We start from the raw sequence: 22,926 nt of genomic DNA on the forward strand, positions 1-22,926 counted from the left end.
CCTGGGTTCAGTCTGGTCTGACAGAAGCTGCAGTCTCTCGTATGACCACAGCCTGGGGACACAGATGTCATCTGCTGCTTTCCGGATCTCTGGGACTTCTGGACCAGACTGCCCTCCCTTAGATAAGGACTCCTCAGGCCACCAATTTTGCTTTTAAATAATTGATGTCTGCCCTGGGGGTCCAAGGCTTCGCCCCATTCTGCAGTTTCTCCAGCGTTGCCTCCCTCTTTGTTTATAGTTGTGACCCCTTAATAAAATATTTTTAGGTAAATTCTACTCTCCTGTGTGTGTGTTTTCATCCAAAAAGGACAGTTTGTTGGTGAGTATTCAGGTACATTTCTAAAGTACAATGTGAAATTAACAAGGGACAACAACACCAAACAATCTCCTCCTACAGATTAAATCGAACAACATATCAATGGTGTTGTGGGAACTTGTCACAAAAAACACACAAACATTTTCGGGAGTACAAATCAAAATCACCAAAAAAAAAAAAAAAGAGAAACACAAAAAAAGATTCTACATTAAAGTAAAAAAAAAAAAAAAAACAAATATGTTGTCAGATGTGAGAAATCAAAATATATTGAGGGAATCCCGATAAATAGTAACGAAAGAAGTTTGTGAGAAGTGTGTGTGAATATGAGCATCAAAACGACTTAATTCTTGTCACATTATAAAGAAGAGAGTGCGCTGTATTAAACCATTTTTTACATTGCAGCGTGACAAAAGTGCTGTATCCATTGCGAACGCTAAGTTTACCAGAACGAGCTGTCCCGTGTCGGAATTTCTTCTGAGCACGCGTGGCACTTTGTGCGTCGGAACAGGCCACACGCGGTCGGAATTGACGCGATCGGATTTTGTTGTCGGAAAATTTTATCTCCTGCTGTCCAACTTTGTGTGTCGGAAAATCAGATGGAAAATGTCCGATGGCGCCCACACACGGTCGGAATTTCCGACAACACGCTCCGATCAGACATTTTCCATCGGAAAATCCGACCGTGTGTACAGGGCATTAGAGTGGCCAAGGCGTACAAACGCCACTTGGCCCAAACACAAAGAATCTTTGAACAAGGGGAAAAAACAGGCAGGCTTTTAGCCTGGTTGGCCAAGGAGCAGTCCCCGGTCTCAACAATAGCTCGTATCCGCAAGAACGACAGGACTCTAGTGTCAGACCCTGTGAATATTAATGCCTGCTTTGCTGAATACTATTTGTCCCTGTACTCCTCTAGGATACAATACTCTCCTGAGGAGCTCTCTGACTTTCTCGACGGGGTGCAGCTCCTGGTCCTCACAACTGCAGCGCGGGAGAGCCTGGACGCCCCAATAACTCTGGAGGAGGTCCAATGGGCTCTGAGTTCCTTACAGATGGGAAAGACCCCGGGATTAGATGGTCTCCCCCCCGAATTTTATAAACAATATATGGGAGAGGTAGCTCTTCGGATGCATGCAATGTTTACAGAGACCCTATGAACTGGGGAGCTCCCACCATCCATGGCACAAGCCATCATAGTGGTTTTACCCAAACCAGGGAAGGACCCCCAATTATGCCCCTACTACCGGCCCATATCTCTGCTTAATTCAGATGCGAAAGTACTGACTAAGATTCTCGCCCAACTTCTGAATGAAATAATACTTACCCTTATCCATGAAGACCAATCAGGTTTCATGCCAGGTAAAGGCATGGACATAAACATCCGTAGGTTGTATGCGGTCCTGGCCTCTGGGGAGGGAGATGTTAAGGACGAAATTGTGGCCTCTCTTGATGCAGAGAAGGCCTTCAACTCTGTGGAGTGGGGCTACCTCTGGGAGGTCCTCCACAGATTCGGGTTCGGTCCAGTCTTTATCTCATGGGTCAGGATGGTGTACAAGGCCCCAATGGCCAAAGTACGCACAGGCACAGTACTCTCCCCGACCTTTCCCTTGGGCAGGGGAACTAGACAGGGGTGCCCGCTCTCGCCGGGTCTCTTTGCCCTGGCGATAGAGCCTATGGCCACCCTCCTCTGAGCCACACCTGAGGTCCGGGGATCACAAGGAGACCCATACAAGAAAAGGTGTCATTATATGCCGACGACACCTTACTTTACCTTAGGGATGATGGTACTTCCCTACAGGAGGCCCTCCCGGTAATCAACAGGTTTGGGAAGTTCTCTGGTATATGTATAAATTGGGGAAAGTCAGTTCTGTTCCCTCTTCACGCTGGATCCGTCTCCCTACAGACGGATGGGCAGCTATGTAGGGTTCCCCAGTTTAAATATCTAGGTGTGGAAATTCATCGAGACTTAAAAAAATATATCAACCTTAACTTAAATCCTGTGGTCAATCATTTATGCCAAAGATGTTCCACATGGAAATCTTTACCACTAACTCCGGTTGGCCAAGTCAACTTAGTAAAAATGTCGGTACTGCCCAAATTTACTTATCTATTCCGACAAACCCCGATCTCCATATCGATAACCTTCTTTAGACACTTGGACAGTATTATTACTTTGTTTATTTGGAATGGGAAGGCTCCTAGAATAGCTAGATCAACCTTACAACTACCAGGGACCCTGGGGGGTCTGGCCTTGCCTTGCTTCCTGAAATTTTACTGGGCGGCGGTCTTGGTGACTGTAAAGTGGTGGTTCTCAGAAGAACTGGCCAACCCTGCTTCCACCACAGAGGCGGCGTTGCTCGGCTCCTACGCGGAGCTGAGAAATCTGGTGCATAGAGGTCCTAGATCTAATATACATGTGACCCTCCCCATGAGAGCGACCCTTAAGGTGTGGGATACGGTTCGTAAACAGCTCATGGGACCCAGTGACTGGTCCCCAGCGACTCCATTATGGGGCAACCCTCGTTTGCCTCATTTTCGTTCCATCCCGATCCGGTCGTGTGGGCTAGACACGGAGTTACAACCCTTGGGGATATAGTATCACAGGGACAGCTAATTTCCTTTGATGCTTTGAAAAGAGAAAAAGATCTACCGAATCATATGTTCTTTAGGTTCCTTCAATTGCGCCATGCGTTCCGGTCCCAGTTCCCTGGTCCGCTGGCTCTGGAAATGTCGCCGGTGGAAAGTACGCTTAAAGCTCCGGATAGTGGGAAAACACTGTCCACACTATATAACATGCTTGCGACCCGAGACACATCTAAAATTTCCCAGTTATGCGAGCTGTGGCGGTTGGATATTAGAGTTAGTGGATGGGGATTGGGAAGAAGGAATTCAGCAATATCTACCCCTTGCAATTTCAGCAAGAGATAGGTTTATGCAATTGAAGTTTCTCCATCGGGCATACTACTCTCCATCACGTTTGGCAAGAATTTATCCTGATAGGATGGCAAGATGCCCTAGATGTAGCTCAGATGATGCTGATTTCTTCCATGTGGTCTGGTCCTGCCCTGGAGTGGTGGAATTTTGGAAAAGTATACTCACTGATATTAACTCTGTAGGGGAAATAAAAGTTCCATATAGCCCAATCCCTCTTTTGCTGGGTATCTGCTATTTTCTTGAAGTCTCATGGGGAAAGAAACTATCTTCTACACCACATTATTTGCTAGGAAAGTGATCTTATTGCACTGGAATCAATCCCAACCACCCACCAAACAGCTCTGGCAATCCCTGGTAAATAAGGCGTTGCCACTATACAGAATTACATACATGGGAAGAAACTGCCCCAAAAAGTTTGGGAAGATTCGGGCAGCGTGGGTGAAGGCAAAGCACCTGACTATTGACTGAGGAGTGAGGATCATTACCCACTACACCTAACACACCCCCCCCCCGCATATCGGTCTCTAGGTCTCTCCTTGAAGATGTGAGATTGGGGTGAATCAACTCAGGATGTTCAGTAAGATCCCACTCACCCCCACCTTAGATAAGTACCTTAATGGGTTTGATTGTAATATGTTTTCAAATGTCTAACACAAAGCTCATGTCAACATGATACTGCTTTTGCTGTTAATTCTCTTCATCTGTTCAGATATGCAAAGGAAACTATGTAAGTTGTCTGTATTCAAGTCTAACCTGAAATAGACTGTTTTGTGAAAATCTAAATAAACTTCTTTGTTAAAAAAAAAAAAAAAAAAAAAGAGTTATATGGAAGCTTCATTTTGCAATAGGAGTGACACAGGAGGAGCAGTGTGGAAGGAGCTGACATTTATTTTTTTTATTAACTGTAGAGACTATGGGGATCTCCTGGGAGTGCAGGGGGGCTGTGTAATGGATGGGGGCTGTATACAGGGGAGGGGGGCTGTGTAATGGATGGGGGGGCTGTGTAGTGGATGGGGGGATGTATAATGGATGGGGGGCTGTGTACTGGATAGGGGGGCTGTATACTGGATTGGGGGGCTGTGTACTGGGGAGGGCGGCTGTATAATAGATGGGGGGGCTGTGTACTGGATGGGGGGGCTGTATAATGGATGGGGGGCTGTGTACTGGATGGGGAGGATGTATAATGGATGGGGGGCTGTGTACTGGATTGGGGGGCTGTGTACTGGGGAGGGGGGCTGTATAATAGATGGGGGGTTGTGTACTGTGAAGGGGGAGGGGGACTGTGTACTGCAAAGGGGGCTGTGAAAACATTTTTTACTTAAACCTCCCTCTTAAAATTGGGGTGCGTATTATACGCCTGTGCGAGTGTGCGTGTTATACACCGATAAATACGGTATTTATCAACATTTATATTTTCGCTTCTCTTTGTTTCATATATTAAAAGATAACACTTCTTTGGATGATTTTGTGGAGAAGTGATTGAGGCATGAGGTGTGTGTATGAATTCGAAAATGGATGGTTAATTCTCTTCATCTGTTCAGATATGCAAAGGAAACTATGTAAGTTGTCTGTATTCAAGTCTAACCTGAAATAGACTGTTGTTTTGTGAAAATCTAAATAAACTTCTTTGTTAAAAAAAAGAGTTATATGGAAGCTTCATTTTGCAATAGGAGTGACACAGGAGGAGCAGTGTGGAAGGAGCTGACATTTATTTTTTTTATTAACTGTAGAGACTATGGGGGTCTCCTGGGAGTGCAGGGGGGCTGTGTAATGGATGGGGGCTGTATACAGGGGAGGGGGGCTGTATAATGGATGGGGGGCTGTGTACTGGATGGGGGGGCTGTATACTGGATTGGGGGGCTGTGTACTGGGGAGGGTGGCTGTATAATAGATGGGGGGCTGTGTACTGGATGGGGGGGCTGTATAATGGATGGGGGGCTGTGTACTGGATGGGGGGATGTATAATGGATGGGGAGCTGTGTACTGGATAGGGGGGCTGTATACTGGATTGGGGGGCTGTGTACTGGGGAGGGCAGCTGTATAATAGATGGGGGGGCTGTGTACTGGATGGGGGGGTTATAATGGATGGGGGGCTGTGTACTGGATAGGGGGGCTGTATACTGGATTGGGGGGCTGTGTACTGGGGAGGGGGGGCTGTATAATAGATGGGGGGTTGTGTACTGTGAAGGGGGAGGGGGACTGTGTACTGCAAAGGGGGCTGTGAAAACATTTTTTACTTAAACCTCCCTCTTAAAATTGGGGTGCGTATTATACGCCTGTGCGAGTGTACGTGTTATACACCGATAAATACGGTATTTATCAAAATTTATATTTTTGCTTCTCTTTGTTTCATATATTAAAAGATAACACTTCTTTGGATGATTTTGTGGAGAAGTCACTTTTTAAATAGCTTTTTTTTTTTTTTTCTCTGGTTCCATCAGTCTATCAATTAAGGGGGGTGGTTAATTGCTCACAGGTGCCTATTTAACTGGGTGTAGGACTCAGTCTGAGCGTGCTCAGTCTGAGGCTGTGGAAATCGGTGTAAGTGTAGCTGGTATAAGTGGGAGTTAAAAACCAGAGTTAGAGTGTACAAGTCTTGCTGTTTGTTTGCTGTTTGTTTGCTTGCTGTTTGTTTGCTTGCTGTTTGTTTGTTTGCTGATTGTTTGCTGATTGTTTGCTGGGTTGCATTTTTGGGGCTTTTCCTTTTAGTTTTTCATTTGCCTTTTGCTGTCACTTTTTAAATAGCTTTTTTTTTTTTTTCTCTGGTTCCATCAGTCTATCAATTAAGGGGGGTGGTTAATTGCTCACAGGTGCCTATTTAACTGGGTGTAGGACTCAGTCTGAGCGTGCTCAGTCTGAGGCTGTGGAACTCTGTGTAAGTGGAGCTGTTATAACTGGGAGATAAAAACCAGAGTTTAAAACAGGAGGTTATAACAGGGGTCATAGTACCTGTGTAGTGTGAGTATCTGAGTGTTGTCTGAGTAGTGTGTGTGGATCGTTAGTACTTGTGTATTGTGTACTGTATACTTGAGTATTGCGAGTGCACGTAGATCTGCGACTGTTCTGCGATTGCACGTAGGTCTGTGAGTACCTGTGTATTGTCTTGTTGTGTACCTGTGTATTGTCTTGAGTATTAGTGCCAGGAAGCTAGCTGTTAGGTAATTTGGACAGGGTAAAATCCCCAAATCCTCACTAAATTTAATAGGTACGATGCCCGGCGGGTGTGGAGAGGCGACTCTTTGTACATCTTGCCGCATGTATGCGTTCCTTGATCATCCGATCGAGGGCGAATACTGCTGTGCAAAATGTAAGCACATTGTTTCCCTGGAAGCCCAGGTTCTGAATCTGGGGAAGCAACTGTCAGCACTGAGAAGTCCCTCCATACTAAAGGTGAGCCAGGAACGTACACGGCAGGTGCCAGCAGGGGCCAGCACAGAGGCGGGTGGAGACAAAGAGGTGCAGTCACTAGCAAAGAGTAGATGGGTGACAGTCAGGAGGGGTAGAGGGGGAAGTGCCAGAGAGGCCGATCCAGGACTGGAGCATCCCAATAAGTACGCTCCATTGAGTGACATTAGTGAAACCAGTCAGGGACCAGCACTGCTGGAGATGAGGGACTCTCCTAGCTGCCAGGGGAAGAACTCCTCCAGTGAGAGTGGGGGGGCAGCAAAGGGAAAGGAAAGACAGATTCTGGTGGTAGGGGACTCAATTCTTAGAAGGACAGAGAGGGCAATCTGTAACCAAGACCTGAAGCTCCGAACAGTATGTTGTCTACCGGGCGCTCGGGTTCGGCACATCACGGATCTTGTGGACAGATTACTGGGAGGGGCTGGGGAAGACCCGGCTGTCATGGTGCACGTTGGCACCAATGACAAAGTCAGAGGCAGATGGAGTGTCCTAAAGAACGATTTTAGGGACTTAGGTGCTAAATTGAGGAAAAGGACCTCCAAGGTAGTATTCTCAGGAATACTACCGGTACATCGAGCCACACCAGAAAGGCAGAGGGAGATTAGGGAAGTAAACAAGTGGCTGAAGAGCTGGTGTAGTAAGGAGGGGTTTGGGTTCCTGGAGGACTGGGCCAACTTCTCAGTCGGTAACCGGTACTATAGAAGGGACGGACTGCACCTAAATGAGGAGGGTGCAGATCTGCTGGGAATGAAGATGGCCAAAAAGTTAGAGGGGTTTTTAAACTAGGCGATGGGGGGGGAGGGTCCAGAGACAGTGATAGCCAGCGCGGAAGATATTCCAGAGGGTAGTATTGGGGGCATTAGTGGTAGGTTAACCAAAGCAAAAAAACACAAGGTGAGTATAGTAGCAAGTCCTAGTTGCAATCTTGAAACACCCAATACGAGGACAATATGCGACCGGTCTAAACTATGTGGCATGTTCACCAATGCCAGGAGCATGGCGGACAAGATGGGTGAACTAGAGATACTGTTGCACAAGGAGGATTTGGATTTTGTGGGAATTTCAGAGACCTGGTTCAACAGCTCTCATGATTGGCTGGCAAACATTCAAGGGTATACCCTATACCGCAAGGATAGAGAGGGTAAAAAAGGGGGAGGGGTATGCCTATATATCAAGAATAATGTACAAGTGAATGTGAGAGATGACATCACTGAGGGAGCTAGTGAGGAGGTGGAATCCTTATGGGTAGAGCTCCAAAGGGATGAAGCTAAGGGGAAAATAATACTGGGAGTATGCTATAGGCCCCCTAACCTGAGGGAGGAAGTGGAGACGGATCTCCTATCACAAATTGGATTAGCAGCAAGGATGGGAAGTGTTATCATAATGGGGGATTTTAATTATGCAGACATAGACTGGGCGGAGGGAACCGCGCATTCATTTAAGGCTCGCCAGTTCCTTAATGTCTTGCAGGACAATTTTATGGGTCAGATGGTAGATGCACCAACTAGAAATAAAACATTACTGGATCTACTGATTACCAACAATACAGACCTGATCACAGATGTGGAAATACGGGGCAATTTAGGTAACAGCGATCACAGGTCAATTAGTTTCAGTATAAATCACACAAATAGGAAACATGAAGGGAACACAAAGACACTGAATTTCAAAAGAGCCAACTTCCCTAAACTACAAACCTTGCTAAAAGGCATAAATTGGGATAAAATATTAGGAACAAAGAATACGGAGGAGAGATGGGTTTGCTTTAAGAGCATATTAAATAAGGGCATTAGCCAATGTATCCCATTGGGTAATAAATTTAAAAGAGCGAACAAAAATCCTGGATGGCTTAACTCCTATTACTATGTAAAAATGCATATAAAAGCAAAGGAGAAGGCCTTCAAAAAATACAAGGTTGAGGGATCATCCTCAGCATTCAGACTTTATAAAGAATGCAATAAGAAATGTAAGGGTGCAAGTAGGACGGCTAAGATAGAACATGAAAGACACATAGCGGAGGAGAGCAAAAAAAATCCCAAGAAATTCTTTAAGTATGTAAACAGTAAAAAAGGCAGGACAGACCATATTGGCCCCATAAAGAATGAGGAAGGACATCTGGTTTATTCTTCTCCTCAGTATTCACGAATGAATCGGGGGGCTTCAGTAACCAAAACTGTAGTGTTTATCCTCATGACACAACACAGGAAGCACCTCCATAGTTAACAGAGGACAGAATTAAAATTAGACTTGAGAAACTTAACATTAATAAATCACCGGGACCAGATGGCTTGCATCCGAGGGTACTTAGGGAACTCAGTTAGGTGATTGCCAGACCGTTGTTCCTAATTTTTACAGACAGTCTATTGACTGGAATGGTACCAGCTGATTGGAGAAAAGCCAATGTAGCACCAATATTTAAAAAGGGCCCAAAAAACATCCCTGGGAATTACAGACCAGTTAGCCTAACATTAATAGTATGTAAACTATTGATGATAAGGGACTATATACAAGATTTTAGTAATGAGAATGATATCATTAGCAGTAATCAGCATGGATTCATGAAGAATCATTCTTGCCAAACCAATCTATTAACCTTCTATGAGGAGGTGAGTTGCCATCTAGATAAAGGAAGGCCCGTAGACGTGGTGTATCTGGATTTTGCAAAAGCATTTGACACAGTTCCCCATAAACGTTTACTGTACAAAATAAGGTCCGTTGGCATGGACCATAGGGTGAGTACATGGATTGAAAACTGGCTACAAGGGCATGTTCAGAGGGTGGTGATAAATGGGGAGTACTCAGAATGGTCAGGGGTGGGTAGTGGGGTTCCCCAGGGTTCTGTGCTGGGACCAATCCTATTTAATTTGTTTATAAACGACCTGGAGGATGGGATAAACAGTTCAATCTCTGTATTTGCAGACAATACTAAGCTAAGCAGGGCAATAACTTCTCCGCAGGATGTGGAAACCTTGCAAAAAGACCTGAACAAATTAATGGGGTGGGCGACTACATGGCAAATGAGGTTCAATGTAGAAAAATGTAAAATAATGCATTTGGGTGGCAAAAATATGAATGCAATCTATACACTGGGGGGAGAACCTCTGGGGGAATCTAGGATGGAAAAGGACCTGGGGGTCCTAGTAGATGATAGGCTCAGCAATGGCATGCAATGCCAAGCTGCTGCTAATAAAGCAAACAGAATATTGGCATGCATTAAAAGGGGGATCAACTCCAGAGATAAAACGATAATTCTCCCGCTCTACAAGACTCTGGTCCGGCCGCACCTGGAGTATGCTGTCCAGTTCTGGGCACCAGTCCTCAGGAGGGACGTACTGGAAATGGAGCGAGTACAAAGAAGGGCAACAAAGCTAATAAAGGGTCTGGAGGATCTTAGTTATGAGGAAAGGTTGCGAGCACTGAACTTATTCTCTCTGGAGAAGAGACGCTTGAGAGGGGATATGATTTCAATTTACAAATACTGTACTGGTGACCCCACAATAGGGATAAAACTTTTTCGCAGAAGAGAGTTTAATAAGACTCGTGGCCACTCATTACAATGAGAAGAAAAGAGGTTTAACCTTAAACTACGTAGAGGGTTCTTTACTGTAAGAGCGGCAAGGATGTGGAATTCCCTTCCACAGGCGGTGGTCTCAGTGGGGAGCATTGATAGCTTCAAGAAACTATTAGATAATCACCTGAATGACCGCAACATACAGGGATATGTAATTAAATACTGACACATAATCACACACATAGGTTGGACTTGATGGACTTGTGTCTTTTTTCAACCTCACCTACTATGTAACTATGTAAGTGATTGAGGCATGAGGTGTGTGTATGAATTAGAAAATGGATGGTAATATTTTTTATGTGTTTTATATGAGAATGCCTGTGTGTAATGTGTAGATGATTATGGTGTGTCCTGTTTCTTTATATTGGCAGCTTGTGTACTTACCCTGAGGAGTATTGGGCCGCTGTTTTCTGCCAGAAGATGGTGCTGGAGGGATACGGTTCGGGCTTTCTGTTGAAGATGGAAGAAAGAGTCAAGGTAATGTTCAAGATAAAGTTATAAAGGGTCCCAGCAAGTTGCAGGTAAAAGGGCAAACTGCTCATAAAGGTTTTTTTCCTTTTACCAGGGGACTGGGATATGGTACTGTTGGTATACTATTGCAGTAAACCTTTGAAGCGGTTTTATACCTGCAAAAAAATAAAAAATAAAAACCTGTAAAGCAAAGAAATATTTACCTTCTAACGAAACGTCGGCATCGCGTCATGGTCAGCACCGAGGGAGCTAATTTCCAGCAAGGAGCTCTGATTTTCTCTGACTTCAGAGTGCATGCGTCACCGACATCAGCGGCTGCATGCAGGGTGAATATCTCCTAAACCGTACAGGTTTAGGAGATATTAATTTTACCTACAGGTAAGCCTTATTATAGGCTTACCTGTAGGTAAAAAAGTGCTAAAGAGCTATACAACCACTTTAAATCAGGGGCATTAAATTAAAATTCATTCAAACAAAATAAAAATTCAGAAAAAAGTTTCATTGCGGCAGAGTTCTGAATCACATCTTTGTGCTATAAATTAATCTATCACATAACAGCCGCTCTCTTTTATTTCCCAATCCAATGATTACATCAGTTCCCTCAGTCCCCCTTCATATCGCAATCCCCCTTCACATCACAGTTTCCCCTTCACAGTAGTGTTCTAAAGGTATGAGGTGTCATGTTTGTATGAATTTGAAAATTGATCTTTTATGTGTATGACATGATAATGCCTGTGTGTAAATAATGTGCAGATAGATGAATGATGATGATGGTGTTGGTGGTGTGTCCTGTTTCTTACCAGCTTATGTACTTACCCTGAGGAGCAATGGTCCTGCCAGAAGATGACGCTGGAGGGCCCGGAATACAGCTTTCTGCTAAAGACGGAAAAAAAGGCAAGAGTCAAAGTAATGTTCAAGAAAAAGTCAACAGCTTTATTTATTATTTTTGCCTGGTATATGTTGTACAACAACATTTTTGATTATCAAAGCGGTTATTCACAAAAAAGTGCACTGAGGTGAATTAATTTGCACTGGAACTGTAAAATCTAATCTGAAGTTGCTGATGTGTTAAAACAGATGCTTCATTTCTGGGCAAATTTTTAATTACCAAAAGATTTTTGTGAATAGACTTTCACATATAATTTACTACAGCCCCCATAATCATACTATCAGGGCTCAAAATTTAAAGTCCTGAGCTACTAGCCAGGCCTCAAGGGTTACTCGCCAACAGTTGCCCCACCCAACCCTGACCTTGCCCCACCCCTAAACACGCCCTCATAAATAATCTCATGAAATTACACTTAAATGTTTTATGCAGAATTAAATTATAAAAATAAATATTAACAACAACTTTATCCGTGCCCACCAATGCAGCCTGTGCCCACCAATGAAGCCTGTGTCCACCAATGCAGCCTCTGCCCACCAATGCAGCCTACCTGTGCAAGGGAGGAGAGGAACAGGAGAGCCGCCTGGATGATCAGAGTGCAGGGAACACAGCAATAACAGCTTTCATTTCAATTGCTGTGTTCCCGCTGCTCAATCACATACAGCCCCGCCCCCTGGCCGGGGAACTTTAATTGACAGATCACCTGTCCTGGGATTGGACAGGTGATCTGTCTATCAAAGTCCAGGAGGAGGGGATGTATGTGGCAGTGTGCGGTGGGGAACACGGCAATGTGAAATGAAAGCTGTTATCGCTGTGTTCCCTGAGCTCTGGTCATCGGGGCGGCTCTCCTCTCTCTTCCCCCCTGCGATCACTGGGAGAAGGACTCCCATTCAACCCAGGCTGTCGGCGGTGCTCGCCCCCCTGCTCCCAGCCCTTCCTCGCCAGCCCTCAAAATCTACTCGCAAAATGTGAGCAGGCAAGTGGAATTTTTGAGTGGTGCATACTACTATACCCCCCCTCTTGAGTTTCCTCAGTCCCCCTTCACATCACAGTTTCCCCTTCACAGTCGTGTTCTGATCTGAAACCCCTTCACAATGGTATCTTTTCCCCCACATTCACAGCACCTGAGCACAGCTGTGTTCTCTGTCCCCCCCTTCACATCTTCACCCCTTGCAACTCGATACTCCTTCACATACACAACCCTCCGCAGCTCTGCCCCCCGTCACAATACAGCCTCCACAGCTCTGCCCCTTCCTACCTTGGTTGGGCACACAGAACCGGAGACACAGAACCACTGAATAGTGGGCGAGAGCAGGAGTTGCTGAAGTTAACCAGCAGGTGATTGGTTGTTAGGGCTGCTTAGCAACCAATCACCTGCTGGTTAACTTTGAAAGTTCTCTTCAGCTGCTCCATTCCCGCCCACTATTCAGCGCTGCTGTGTCTTCGGCTCTGTTTGCAGAACGTTTCTGCCTCCTGCTCTCCGCTGTGATAGTGACAGTTGAGGAGACAGAACCGACACCTAAATGGCTGGACTATGACGGTCCGGATGGCACAGTGACTTGGTCCACATCCGGCCCACAGTCCGCCATTTAGTGATGCCTGTTTTAAATGTTAAATAGAAGTTCATTATACCTATATATCCTTTGTGTTAGGTACTCACCAGAATATTGATAGGATGTGCTTGGAGCTGATCGCTCTACAGATGATGTTGCTCGATTTGGAAAACATATATGTAAAAAAAAAAAAAAAAGTCATACATGCGTAGTAATAAAAAATAAGAGCTTGAAACAACCATACAACTGCAATATATAATGATATATTTCATTTTACTCACCACCAGCTCTCTGATGTGGACACCTGTTGCTGAATCCAGGGACATCCTCTGCCAGAAGGCCATCTCTTAGCTCTGCCTCCCATTCTCGAAATTTAACAGGCTTTCCTCCAATGTTTTCTCCTAGTAGAAGCTTCTCCATCTTTTTGTTAACCGTTGACCGACAATCATAGAACCTGCAAATGAAAATAAACATTATTAATTACATAAATTAAAAACCAAAGAGATTTATTTTTTCTAAAAAAAAAAAAAACTTTCATTTCACATAGTGATGGTTATATATATGTGTATATATATATATATATATATATATATATATATATATATATATATATATATATATATATATACACACACACATACACGTTACAATATTTCCATGTATTTAACTGTTCTTCATGTGGCTGTGCCAAATAAATATTTTTGTTAAGCTGAACTTTTTATTGACTACCGCACTGTGTATTTTTTACATAGTGTGTGTTCTAAGAGTGAAAGAATATTAGAATAATAATTACCTGTGTCTGACGCCAGTGGTGGGCCTGCGAAACTTGGAGACCGCATTCACAGAGTCCTGGACTCATCCCCAGGCTGCTGTCTTCTCAGATGTTGGCACGGATTGGCTGAAGAGTGTCAGTTTTTCTGTTAAAACTGCAGCAACCAATGCAGCATTCTCCTCTTTGGTATATACGGGTCCCCTTGATCTCTGTCTCTTGGTTCGCTGCCTCTGCTGCACATCTGAGTCCGCACTCTCTGACATAGAAGGGGACACATGTCTCCTTTCTTGGCCATTCTCCCGCTCCACTAAACCTCCATGCTCCCTTCCATGCCTCGGCTTCACTCTGCGCCTCCGTTCACCCCCTCTCCTCTCCCCTCCATGTCTCTCCTCCCCTCTACGCCTCCTTCTCTTCCCTCCACGCCTCCTCTCCCCTCCTCGCCTCTCCTCCACTTCATGCTTCTCCTCCAATTCAGGCCTCCCCTCCACTCCTCCCCTCCGATCCCTGCCTCCCCTCCACGCCTCCCCTCCGATCCCTGCCTCTCCTCCCCTCCATGCCTCCCCTCCCCGCCTCTCCTCCAATCCCTGCCTCCCCTCCCCTCCACGCCTCTCCTCCGATCCCTTCCTCTCCTCCACTCCACTCCTCTGCTCCACTTCATGCCTCCCCTCCACTCCACTCCACTCCTCCCCTCCCCTCCACTCTCAGTCACACCAACAACTCTCACATCAACACACTGACTAACACCAACATTCTCACTCACAAGACTCACACATCCATTCTTACGCCCAGACATTCTAATTGCAAAAAAAAATACCAAACCACCACACAAAAACAACCACAAAATCTAACAATCCCACTCTGCTCTGCTCTCTGCTCCTCCCTTGCCAAACCACTGTACACCCTCTCAAAATGGCATCCAGGGGCGGAGGCTATAGCCGCGTGTCGAAAACGAAAGTAAATTACGAGATTTCGAATAATTACGAATAACCGCGATGTACTTACGAAAGTACGAATCCATTAAACACGTTAGTAGCTAGCGTAGCTCCATTCTGACATATTACGTAAAATTACGATTTATGCTCCGATTACGAATCTATGAAAACAATGTTACGAAAGTACGAATAAATGAGTCAGTCAATCCCACGAAAGTACGAATTACAAAATTACGACGAGTAGTGTTTCGAATAAACGGAAAATGTATTCTAACGAAAGTACGAATGTAATTAAATCTACGAAAGTGGGATTTTCAAATCAACAGAAATTAGACTCAGGGAAATACGAATCATTTCAAATTAACGAAAATATAGCTCTTACGAAAATACGAACGCGCTCGAATATGAATGAAATATAACAAAAATACGATTTTCAAATCAACGAATATCAAACTAACGGAAATACGAATCAACAAAAAAAATAACGCTTACGAAAATACGAACAAGTCCGAATCCGAAAACCCACGTCTTACAAAATTACGAATCGTTACGAATCAACGGAAACGAACAGATACTAAACGAAACTAAACAAATTTTTCTGATATGCACATGTCTAGTCAAATCTGCTTTTATCGCATCTATGAGGGGTGGTAAATTAGCTATAAACAAGTCACAAGGATCAGCTGTTAAACTAATACCTAAATAGGAAAAGGGGCCATCTGTCACTTAAAAGGAAAAGAGTCCTCCATCACCTTTCTCTCCTCCCGGGGGGGCATTAAGAGCATAATTACTGATTTGCCCATTTTAATCTTAAAATTTGAGGTTGTGAAATCTCTACAACTCACTTAAAAGGTTATATTGTAATATTGTGCTCTAAATCCAGAGCGATCTGCAATGACAGACACTGATTTTGATCCCCTCCAGATATGCAATCATCTGATCTCTGCGCCTCTGTGTGGCCTCAGCTGGTTCCTCAGCTCTCAAATGGTAATGCTAAAAATCTCGGAACTGCTTGGCAGCTTAGGAAGGGAAATAAAGTTTATCCCCATGAATATAAGGTACCTGTGCACTGCCAGATTTGCACCTAAGGGCACTAGCTAACATGCATCCACATTTGTTGCCCTGCTCATAAAATTTATGGGCAACAAAGCACAATTTCTGTTGGATCTGTGTGTCTAGAAACTGTTTAAGTCACCTCCGCATCTCCACCAACTGGCTACCGACCTATGGATCATTCCCTTGCTTATGGCGATGAGAGACATCTGTAATCTGAGATAATAAGCTGGACACCTCAGATTTCAACAGTTTCTTTAAGGAGGATGCCTTTGCAATAAACACCCCCTTATGGGCTTCACAAATAACCCTCTTGGAAGCCACCCTCGTGTAATTTTCCATGAAATACCGCTGCAGCGTGGTGTGTTTCGATCCTGTCACTGCTACATCATCTAAGAGATTTTTATTAATATGCCATGCCCAGGGCTAATTCGAAGGAGGGGCGACCACCAACCTCACAGGGCCATGATCTGAAAGAGTAATTGGATGGATAGTGGTAGAGAGTACTCTGTCTAAGTATCCCTGGTCAACCAGAAGCATATCTATATGGGAATACGTCTGATGTACCTAGGAAGAGTAGGAAAAATCTTTATCAGTAACATGAAAAATCCACCAACTATCAATCGGAGAACCTGAAGGGATTAAGAAAGATGCTTCTGAGCAGCTATGGGCAGGGTAGCCTTGCCAGAGGAGGTGTCTATACAGGGATCCATACAGAAAATAAAATCTCCGCCCATAATCAGGGTCATTGGCTTTGTCCCGATTCCTATCTAGGAAAGTCACCTGTTCAGAATTTGGGGCCTTTGACCATAATGTATTGGCCATTGGGATCTTCCAAATGCTTCTATAGTGTCCCTGATCACTAGCCACCCTAATACACTGTCACTCTGGAGACACTGTATGCCAGTGCAGCCTGCCAGTGTCCCTGATTGCTGGCCACACAGAACAATGTCACCATGCCAGTGCAGTCAGCCAGAGTGCCTCTGATCACCACTAAACAAGTCACAGTATCATCATGGCAGTGTAGCCAGCAACAGTGCTCCTGATCACTGCCACATCAGTCCCAGTGTCACCAGGCCAGCGTAAGGCAGCAACCGCGTTCCTGATTGCTGCCACACCAGTCCAACTGTTACCAAATTAGTGCAGGCAGCAACAGCATTTCTGGTCCTTACCACACCAGTTGCAGTGTCATCAGATTGGTGTAAGCCAGCAACAGAGTTCTGGATTGCCACCACATCAGTTGTATTGTCACCAGATCTGTGTAAGCGAACAAAAGTGTTCTTGATCACTGCCACACCAGTCCCGCTGTCAGCCTGTCACCAGACCAATGTGTCATGGTATTGATACATAGAATCTATCAATCATATAAAATATACAACCAGTGAATAATGCTCAAAACAAAATGGGCTTTTCCCAAGAGAAGGGAAACTTTGGATGAACTGTCCCAGCAGGCAGAAAGTGGGCTAATTAGCCTGTAAACACTCTTGTGTACAGAACAAAGTCCCAGACAATGAATTCACACAGCCTCAACCAGAGAGAACATTAACATTAACATTTACCAAGACTTCCAGCATCATAAATGTTTATTGTGAAGACATAGTGTATGCTTAATTGAATTATAAGGGGAACAGAACATCTGGACAAAATGAGATTATTTTCATGTTTGCAAAACTTCAACACTTAACCGGGACAACAATTCCTCCATTCAGGAGATTCATCCATGTTTGCACCTAATAAAGGCTCGGTTCACACTGCTGCAACATGGGATATGATTTGTAAGACCCCAAGTTGCATGACATGTCAAATTGAATGTTTCCCTATGAGTCTTAACTGAAACTACATAAGTCGCTCCGACTTTAGGAAAGGTTTCTAAACTACTTTGGTCTGACTTGGATGTGATTTCAGCCCTTGTACAGGCTACTAAATATTAATTGACTACCCACATTGTTCTGAGCTTGAGAAGATTCCACAGAGAGATTTTTTTTTAAGAACAAACAATTTGAGACTAATCACAGGACAGTTTGATACAAAGGGAACATTTAGGTAAATTTTGCTCTAATATGGTATGCAACCAAATCATGATATTGCCTAGAGGCGTATCTATAAACTCCAGTGCAAGAAGCCATGAAGGGCCCCTGACCCGTAGTAAGATGGGGCAGGGCCGGAGTGGCCTACCGGGATACCAGGAAATTTCCCGGTAGGCCACCTGCCCTGGGGCCGCTTTGAGTTGCGGCTGCAGCGCTCCATTCTTTCCCTCTCTCCTCCCCCTCCTGTGTATCACAGAGCTGGCTGGGTCTGTGTCTGGCGGCCGTGCTGTAACAAGGTCCCGCCCCCCCTAGACCAGCTCGTGTAATAGTAGATTGGATCAGTGTTCCACCTATCACACGACCCAGTCTAGGGGGGCAGGACCTTGTTACAGCGCGGCCGCCGAGATGCCCGCTGTGTGTGTGTTACCAGGTGATGGTGAGTCTGTATTAATTGGCACAGTGATGCTACATTCATGGGCACAGTGAGGGTGCAATTGTGGGCACAGTGAGACTGCATTCATGGGCACAGTGAGGCTGTAATGGTGGGTACAGTGAAGCTGCAATGATGGGCACAGTGAGGCTGCATTCACGGGCGCAGTGAGGCTGCAATGGTGGGCACAGTGAGGCTGCAATCATGGGCACAATGAGGCTGCATTGGTGGGCATAGTGAGGCTGCAATGGTGGGCACAGTGAGGCTGCATTCACAGGCACAGTGAGGCTGCATTCATGGACACAGTGAGGCTGCCTTTGATGGGCACAATGAGGCTGCATTCACGGGCACAATACAGCTGCATTTGATGGGCACAGTGAGGCTGCATTGATGGGCAGTGAGGATGCATTGATGGGCACAGTGAGGCTGCAATGGTGGGCACAGTGAGGCTGCAATGGTGGGCACAGTGAGGCTGCAATGGTGGGCACAGTGAGGCTGCAATGATGGGCACAGTGAGGCTGCAATGGTGGGCACAGTGAGGCTGCATTCATGGGCACAGTGAGGCTACATTCACGGGCACAGTGAGGCTGCATTCATGGACACAGTGAGGCTGCATTTGAAGGGCACAGTGAGGCTGCATTTGATGGGCACAGTGAGGCTGCATTCACAGGCACAGTAAGGCTGCATTTGAAGGGCACAGTGATGCTGCATTGATGGGCAGTGAGGCTGCATTGATGGGCACAGTGAGGCTGCAATGATGGGCACAGTGAGGCTGCCTTAATGGGCACAGTGAGGCTGTAATGGTGGGCACAATGAGGCTGCATTCACGGGCACAGTGAGGCTGCATTCACTGGCATAGCGTGACTGCAATGATGGGCACAATAATGTTGCATTCATGGGCACAGTGATGTTGCATTCATGTGCACAGTGAGGCTGCAATGGTGGGCACAGTGAGGCTGCATTCACGGGCACAGTGAGGCTGCAATGGTGGGTACAGTAAGGCTGCAATGATGGTCACAGTGATGCTGCATTCACGGGCACAGTGAGGCTGCATTCATGGGCACAGTGAGGCTGCATTCACGGGCACAGTGAGGCTGCGTTCACGGGCACAGTGAGGCTGCATTCTGATATGGAGATCTTTATACCTACCTCACTTACACGCTTATTGATACATCAAACATCAAATAAGTGAATACAACCTTGTTTACATAAGAATCGACCCCTGTGGTTGCAACTATAACCAATGAAATTAAGAACGAATAATAACTGTGCGAAAAGGATAACAATCTAATTTATTCAAACTTACTATTGTACAGAAAAGAAATATTTCTGACAGATGTTGGCTCAAACTTGTCTTGCATACACACGGTCGCACAAATTTGTCGGAAAATCCAATCGTTCTGAACGCGGTGATGTAAAACACGTACGTTGGGACTATAAACGGGGCAATAGCCAATAGCTTTCGTCTCTTAATTTATTCTGAGCATGCATAGCACTTTGTCCGTCGGATTTGTCTACACACGATCGGAATTTAAAGGATCGGATTTTGTTGTCGGAAAATTTTATAGCATGCTCTCAAACTTGGTGTGTCGGAAATTCCGATGGAAAAAGTCCGATGGACCCCACACACGGTCGGAATTTCCGTCAACAAGCTCTGATCGCACATATTCCGTCGGAAAGTCCGATCGTGTGTACAGGGCATTACAATTCACAGCTCATCTCTGATATTCAAACAAAAGTTTCAGAAGACTAATACATTTACTTTTAAAGATATAGAAGAGGTTAGAACATAATCAGCGAATGGACTGGTACCATCACTTAAAGTAATTAAAGATAAGAATATGAAACAAAGAAAGTAGGAACGAGAAAGAATAGAAAAAAAAATAAAATAAAATAAGCAGAAAAACAAACATACAGGTTTAATGCTGCTTCAACCCAGCACTTTATGTCAAAGAGCATTGAATCTGCATTTATAAAAACAAACGAACAATATATAACTGTCCTGAAAAATTATTATAAAATGCCTTGAAAAATAATACATTGCAGCTGTTGCAGCAGCAACTTTAGCAAAAAAACATAAAAAATAAAGAGGAACAAAAAATAAAAATAGATAACTCCTCTCCCATATTAGTGATCAACAGGTGAACAGGATCACTGTCACTAAAAATTTCGGCTACAAAAAAAATATTAAAAAAAGGAGATAACAATACAATGGTTGCCAAAAACTTTTAAAATTTAGTCAAACCCGACTGCATTTTATTGCTCAAAATTATTTTAGAGGCTTTTTCACAAAACAACAAAAAAATATAGTTCTAGGGTCCTCTTTTTAAATGCGCACAATACTCTACCTCGGTCTCTTAATTGCTACCGACATCAGGACAGCAACAGGATGGAGTTTACTAAAGCTGTGGCCCTAAGACTGTACCTGAATAAACTTTTACCACTAAGAAAGCTTAGTTTGAGATATTTGGATTGACCTCTTTTGATCTTGAGATATCACCCAAATCGTCCACTTCACTCCTCCTAAGACATCCTGATTTCCAGCTCCCTTGTTACCTCCTCCCACGCTCAACCCTTAGGACTGCTCCAGAACCTCTGGAACTCCCCACCCCAATATATCCAGCCAGGCCCTACCCTCTTCACACCTAGGTGATCTCTAAAAAACTTTTATTCTGGAAAGCCTACCCCGTCTCCACCTAAAATGTTACCTCAGCCAGCTCCATATTCCCAGCCGCTATTATTTTTGTACCACCCTCCTCCCACCCTCATAAACCGGGCCCTTCTCTTCATGCCCTGCACAAACTGTTGGCACTATACCTGTTGCCCAAACTACCCAACTACCTAACTTTTAACTCAGCCCCAAATCCCAGAGGAGGTTTCTGTAAATGTATGGGGGTATCAGGTTTGATATCAAGCCTTTTCTCTGGGGTAATAGGGGTCCGCCCTTGTGTCCCTGCTATATCTATTCCAAGGACAGGGAAAAATGTGCAGTAGACTCCCTGAGGTAGCGTACCACGCTGAGTACAGTTCAACCCGTATGCAGAATATAGGGCATCACTGGAAGTTTGATACCAGCACCAGTACCCTGGTCTCAGGTCTCAAGTATTTTTAACTTTATTTAGGACCAGTTGGGACACTACCCCAGCACCCATTAGACTTGACCCCCTCTGTGCCAGCATTGTTGCCTTTTCCCATAGCACAACACCTTCCTTTCTCCAACCCTCATCAGTACCAGTCATCTGAGGCTGTCCAGACTCAAACCATCAGAACAAGATGGACTCCAGGGTGTAACACAGTAGAGTCTGATAGGATAGTACCCAGATTGACCGTGATATCTGCACAATGTTCCATCCCTGCCATTAGGGATGAGAACAGTGCAAGTTAGATTTTTGACGATCCTGGAACGGAGTCATCCACCAATCTATTACGACTCATAGGCAACCTGGATACTACCCCCACCTGCCTGTCCTTGCAAAGTGATGCTGGACAGAGCCAGTCCATTAAGCCTCTCTTTCCTAAGGATTTGAAATAGTCTGAATACCCAGATTGAAAACCACCTGCCACCAGGTACACTTGTTTCCTTATAGAGGCTGCACACCTTCTCCCTCCTTTATCAATTCGGTAATCAGACCATTTTATCCTTCGCCCCTACAAAATAAACTGTCTACACTAGTCAGACAGGACTCACATGAATGACAGGGGCATAGTGCAACAATGGGGCACTGGTCTTCCTGGCATGCAGGACACAGACCACTAGTTAAGGTATGCAAGGAGTCTAGGACAGGAAGGACACCTATGGGTATTAACTGAGCAGAATACAGCATGCCCACACATATAACCAAAGTGAGGGCCCTTGGAACAGCCACGAGCTGGTAACACCTGTTGTCGAAAATTTTATATTAATGTATTGTCATAAGTCTCCCAGTGTGTGTTCAATCACAGCCCCCTCTAATAGCTAACTGGGGCAGACCAACGATGGTTGAGATCCGTTTGGTAGTGAAAAGCTCTTTGGGGATGTAGAGAAATGTTTGTGGAGTGGGGACGTGTCCACCAGCTAAGGGCCCCTGTGCGATGCACAGAACGATCGTCTGGTGGGGATGTGTTCGCTCTGCAAAGACATTATCGGTTTAACGAGTGTGCTCTCGTGTTGCCCCTGTGTGCCTGATCAACACATTTGTGGCCCAATGAGTGTACGCCTGCCGATAATCTCTCGTCCACAAAGACAGTAGAATAATCCAGGTATACATTGTTCTCTGGAACAATGTATAATAGGGATTTCTATCAACGGAAATACGGGAGTCTTTTGGGCTCTGGTTGGAGACAGGGTTAATGTTTGAAAGCCATGTGGCTTCTAAAAGCATACAGGCACCCTGTCTCTGCTCAGACACACCCATAAGACTCCTGTAGTCATTGTTCATTGGTTGTTGCATTTTCCTGTGTTAAATCCTTATATGGAAAATGAGGGTATGGCTAGATAGGTTAAATTGGATACAGCACCTCATCCCAAATTATATTGGTAATTAATCAAAAAGGGAGAACAAGGGATTATCACGGTGCCAGAGAAAGCCAAGATAAGAAA

General features: G+C 44.9%; 1 long non-coding RNA gene across 1 annotated transcript in view; it reads left to right on the forward strand.

Moving 5' to 3' along the window:
- Nucleotides 1-11,600, forward strand: part of LOC141147706 (uncharacterized) — a 36,115-nt gene extending 24,515 nt beyond the window's left edge. Inside the window, exons 2-3 of the long non-coding RNA XR_012245113.1 lie at nucleotides 10,595-10,700; nucleotides 11,498-11,600. This is a non-coding gene — a long non-coding RNA (uncharacterized lncRNA). The remainder of the gene's footprint in view (nucleotides 1-10,594; nucleotides 10,701-11,497) is intronic.
- The last annotated feature ends 11,326 nt before the right edge of the window (nucleotides 11,601-22,926 follow it).

The sequence above is a fragment of the Aquarana catesbeiana genome, linkage group LG06 (genome assembly GCF_042186555.1).
Source record: "Aquarana catesbeiana isolate 2022-GZ linkage group LG06, ASM4218655v1, whole genome shotgun sequence".
NCBI lineage: Eukaryota > Metazoa > Chordata > Amphibia > Anura > Ranidae > Aquarana > Aquarana catesbeiana.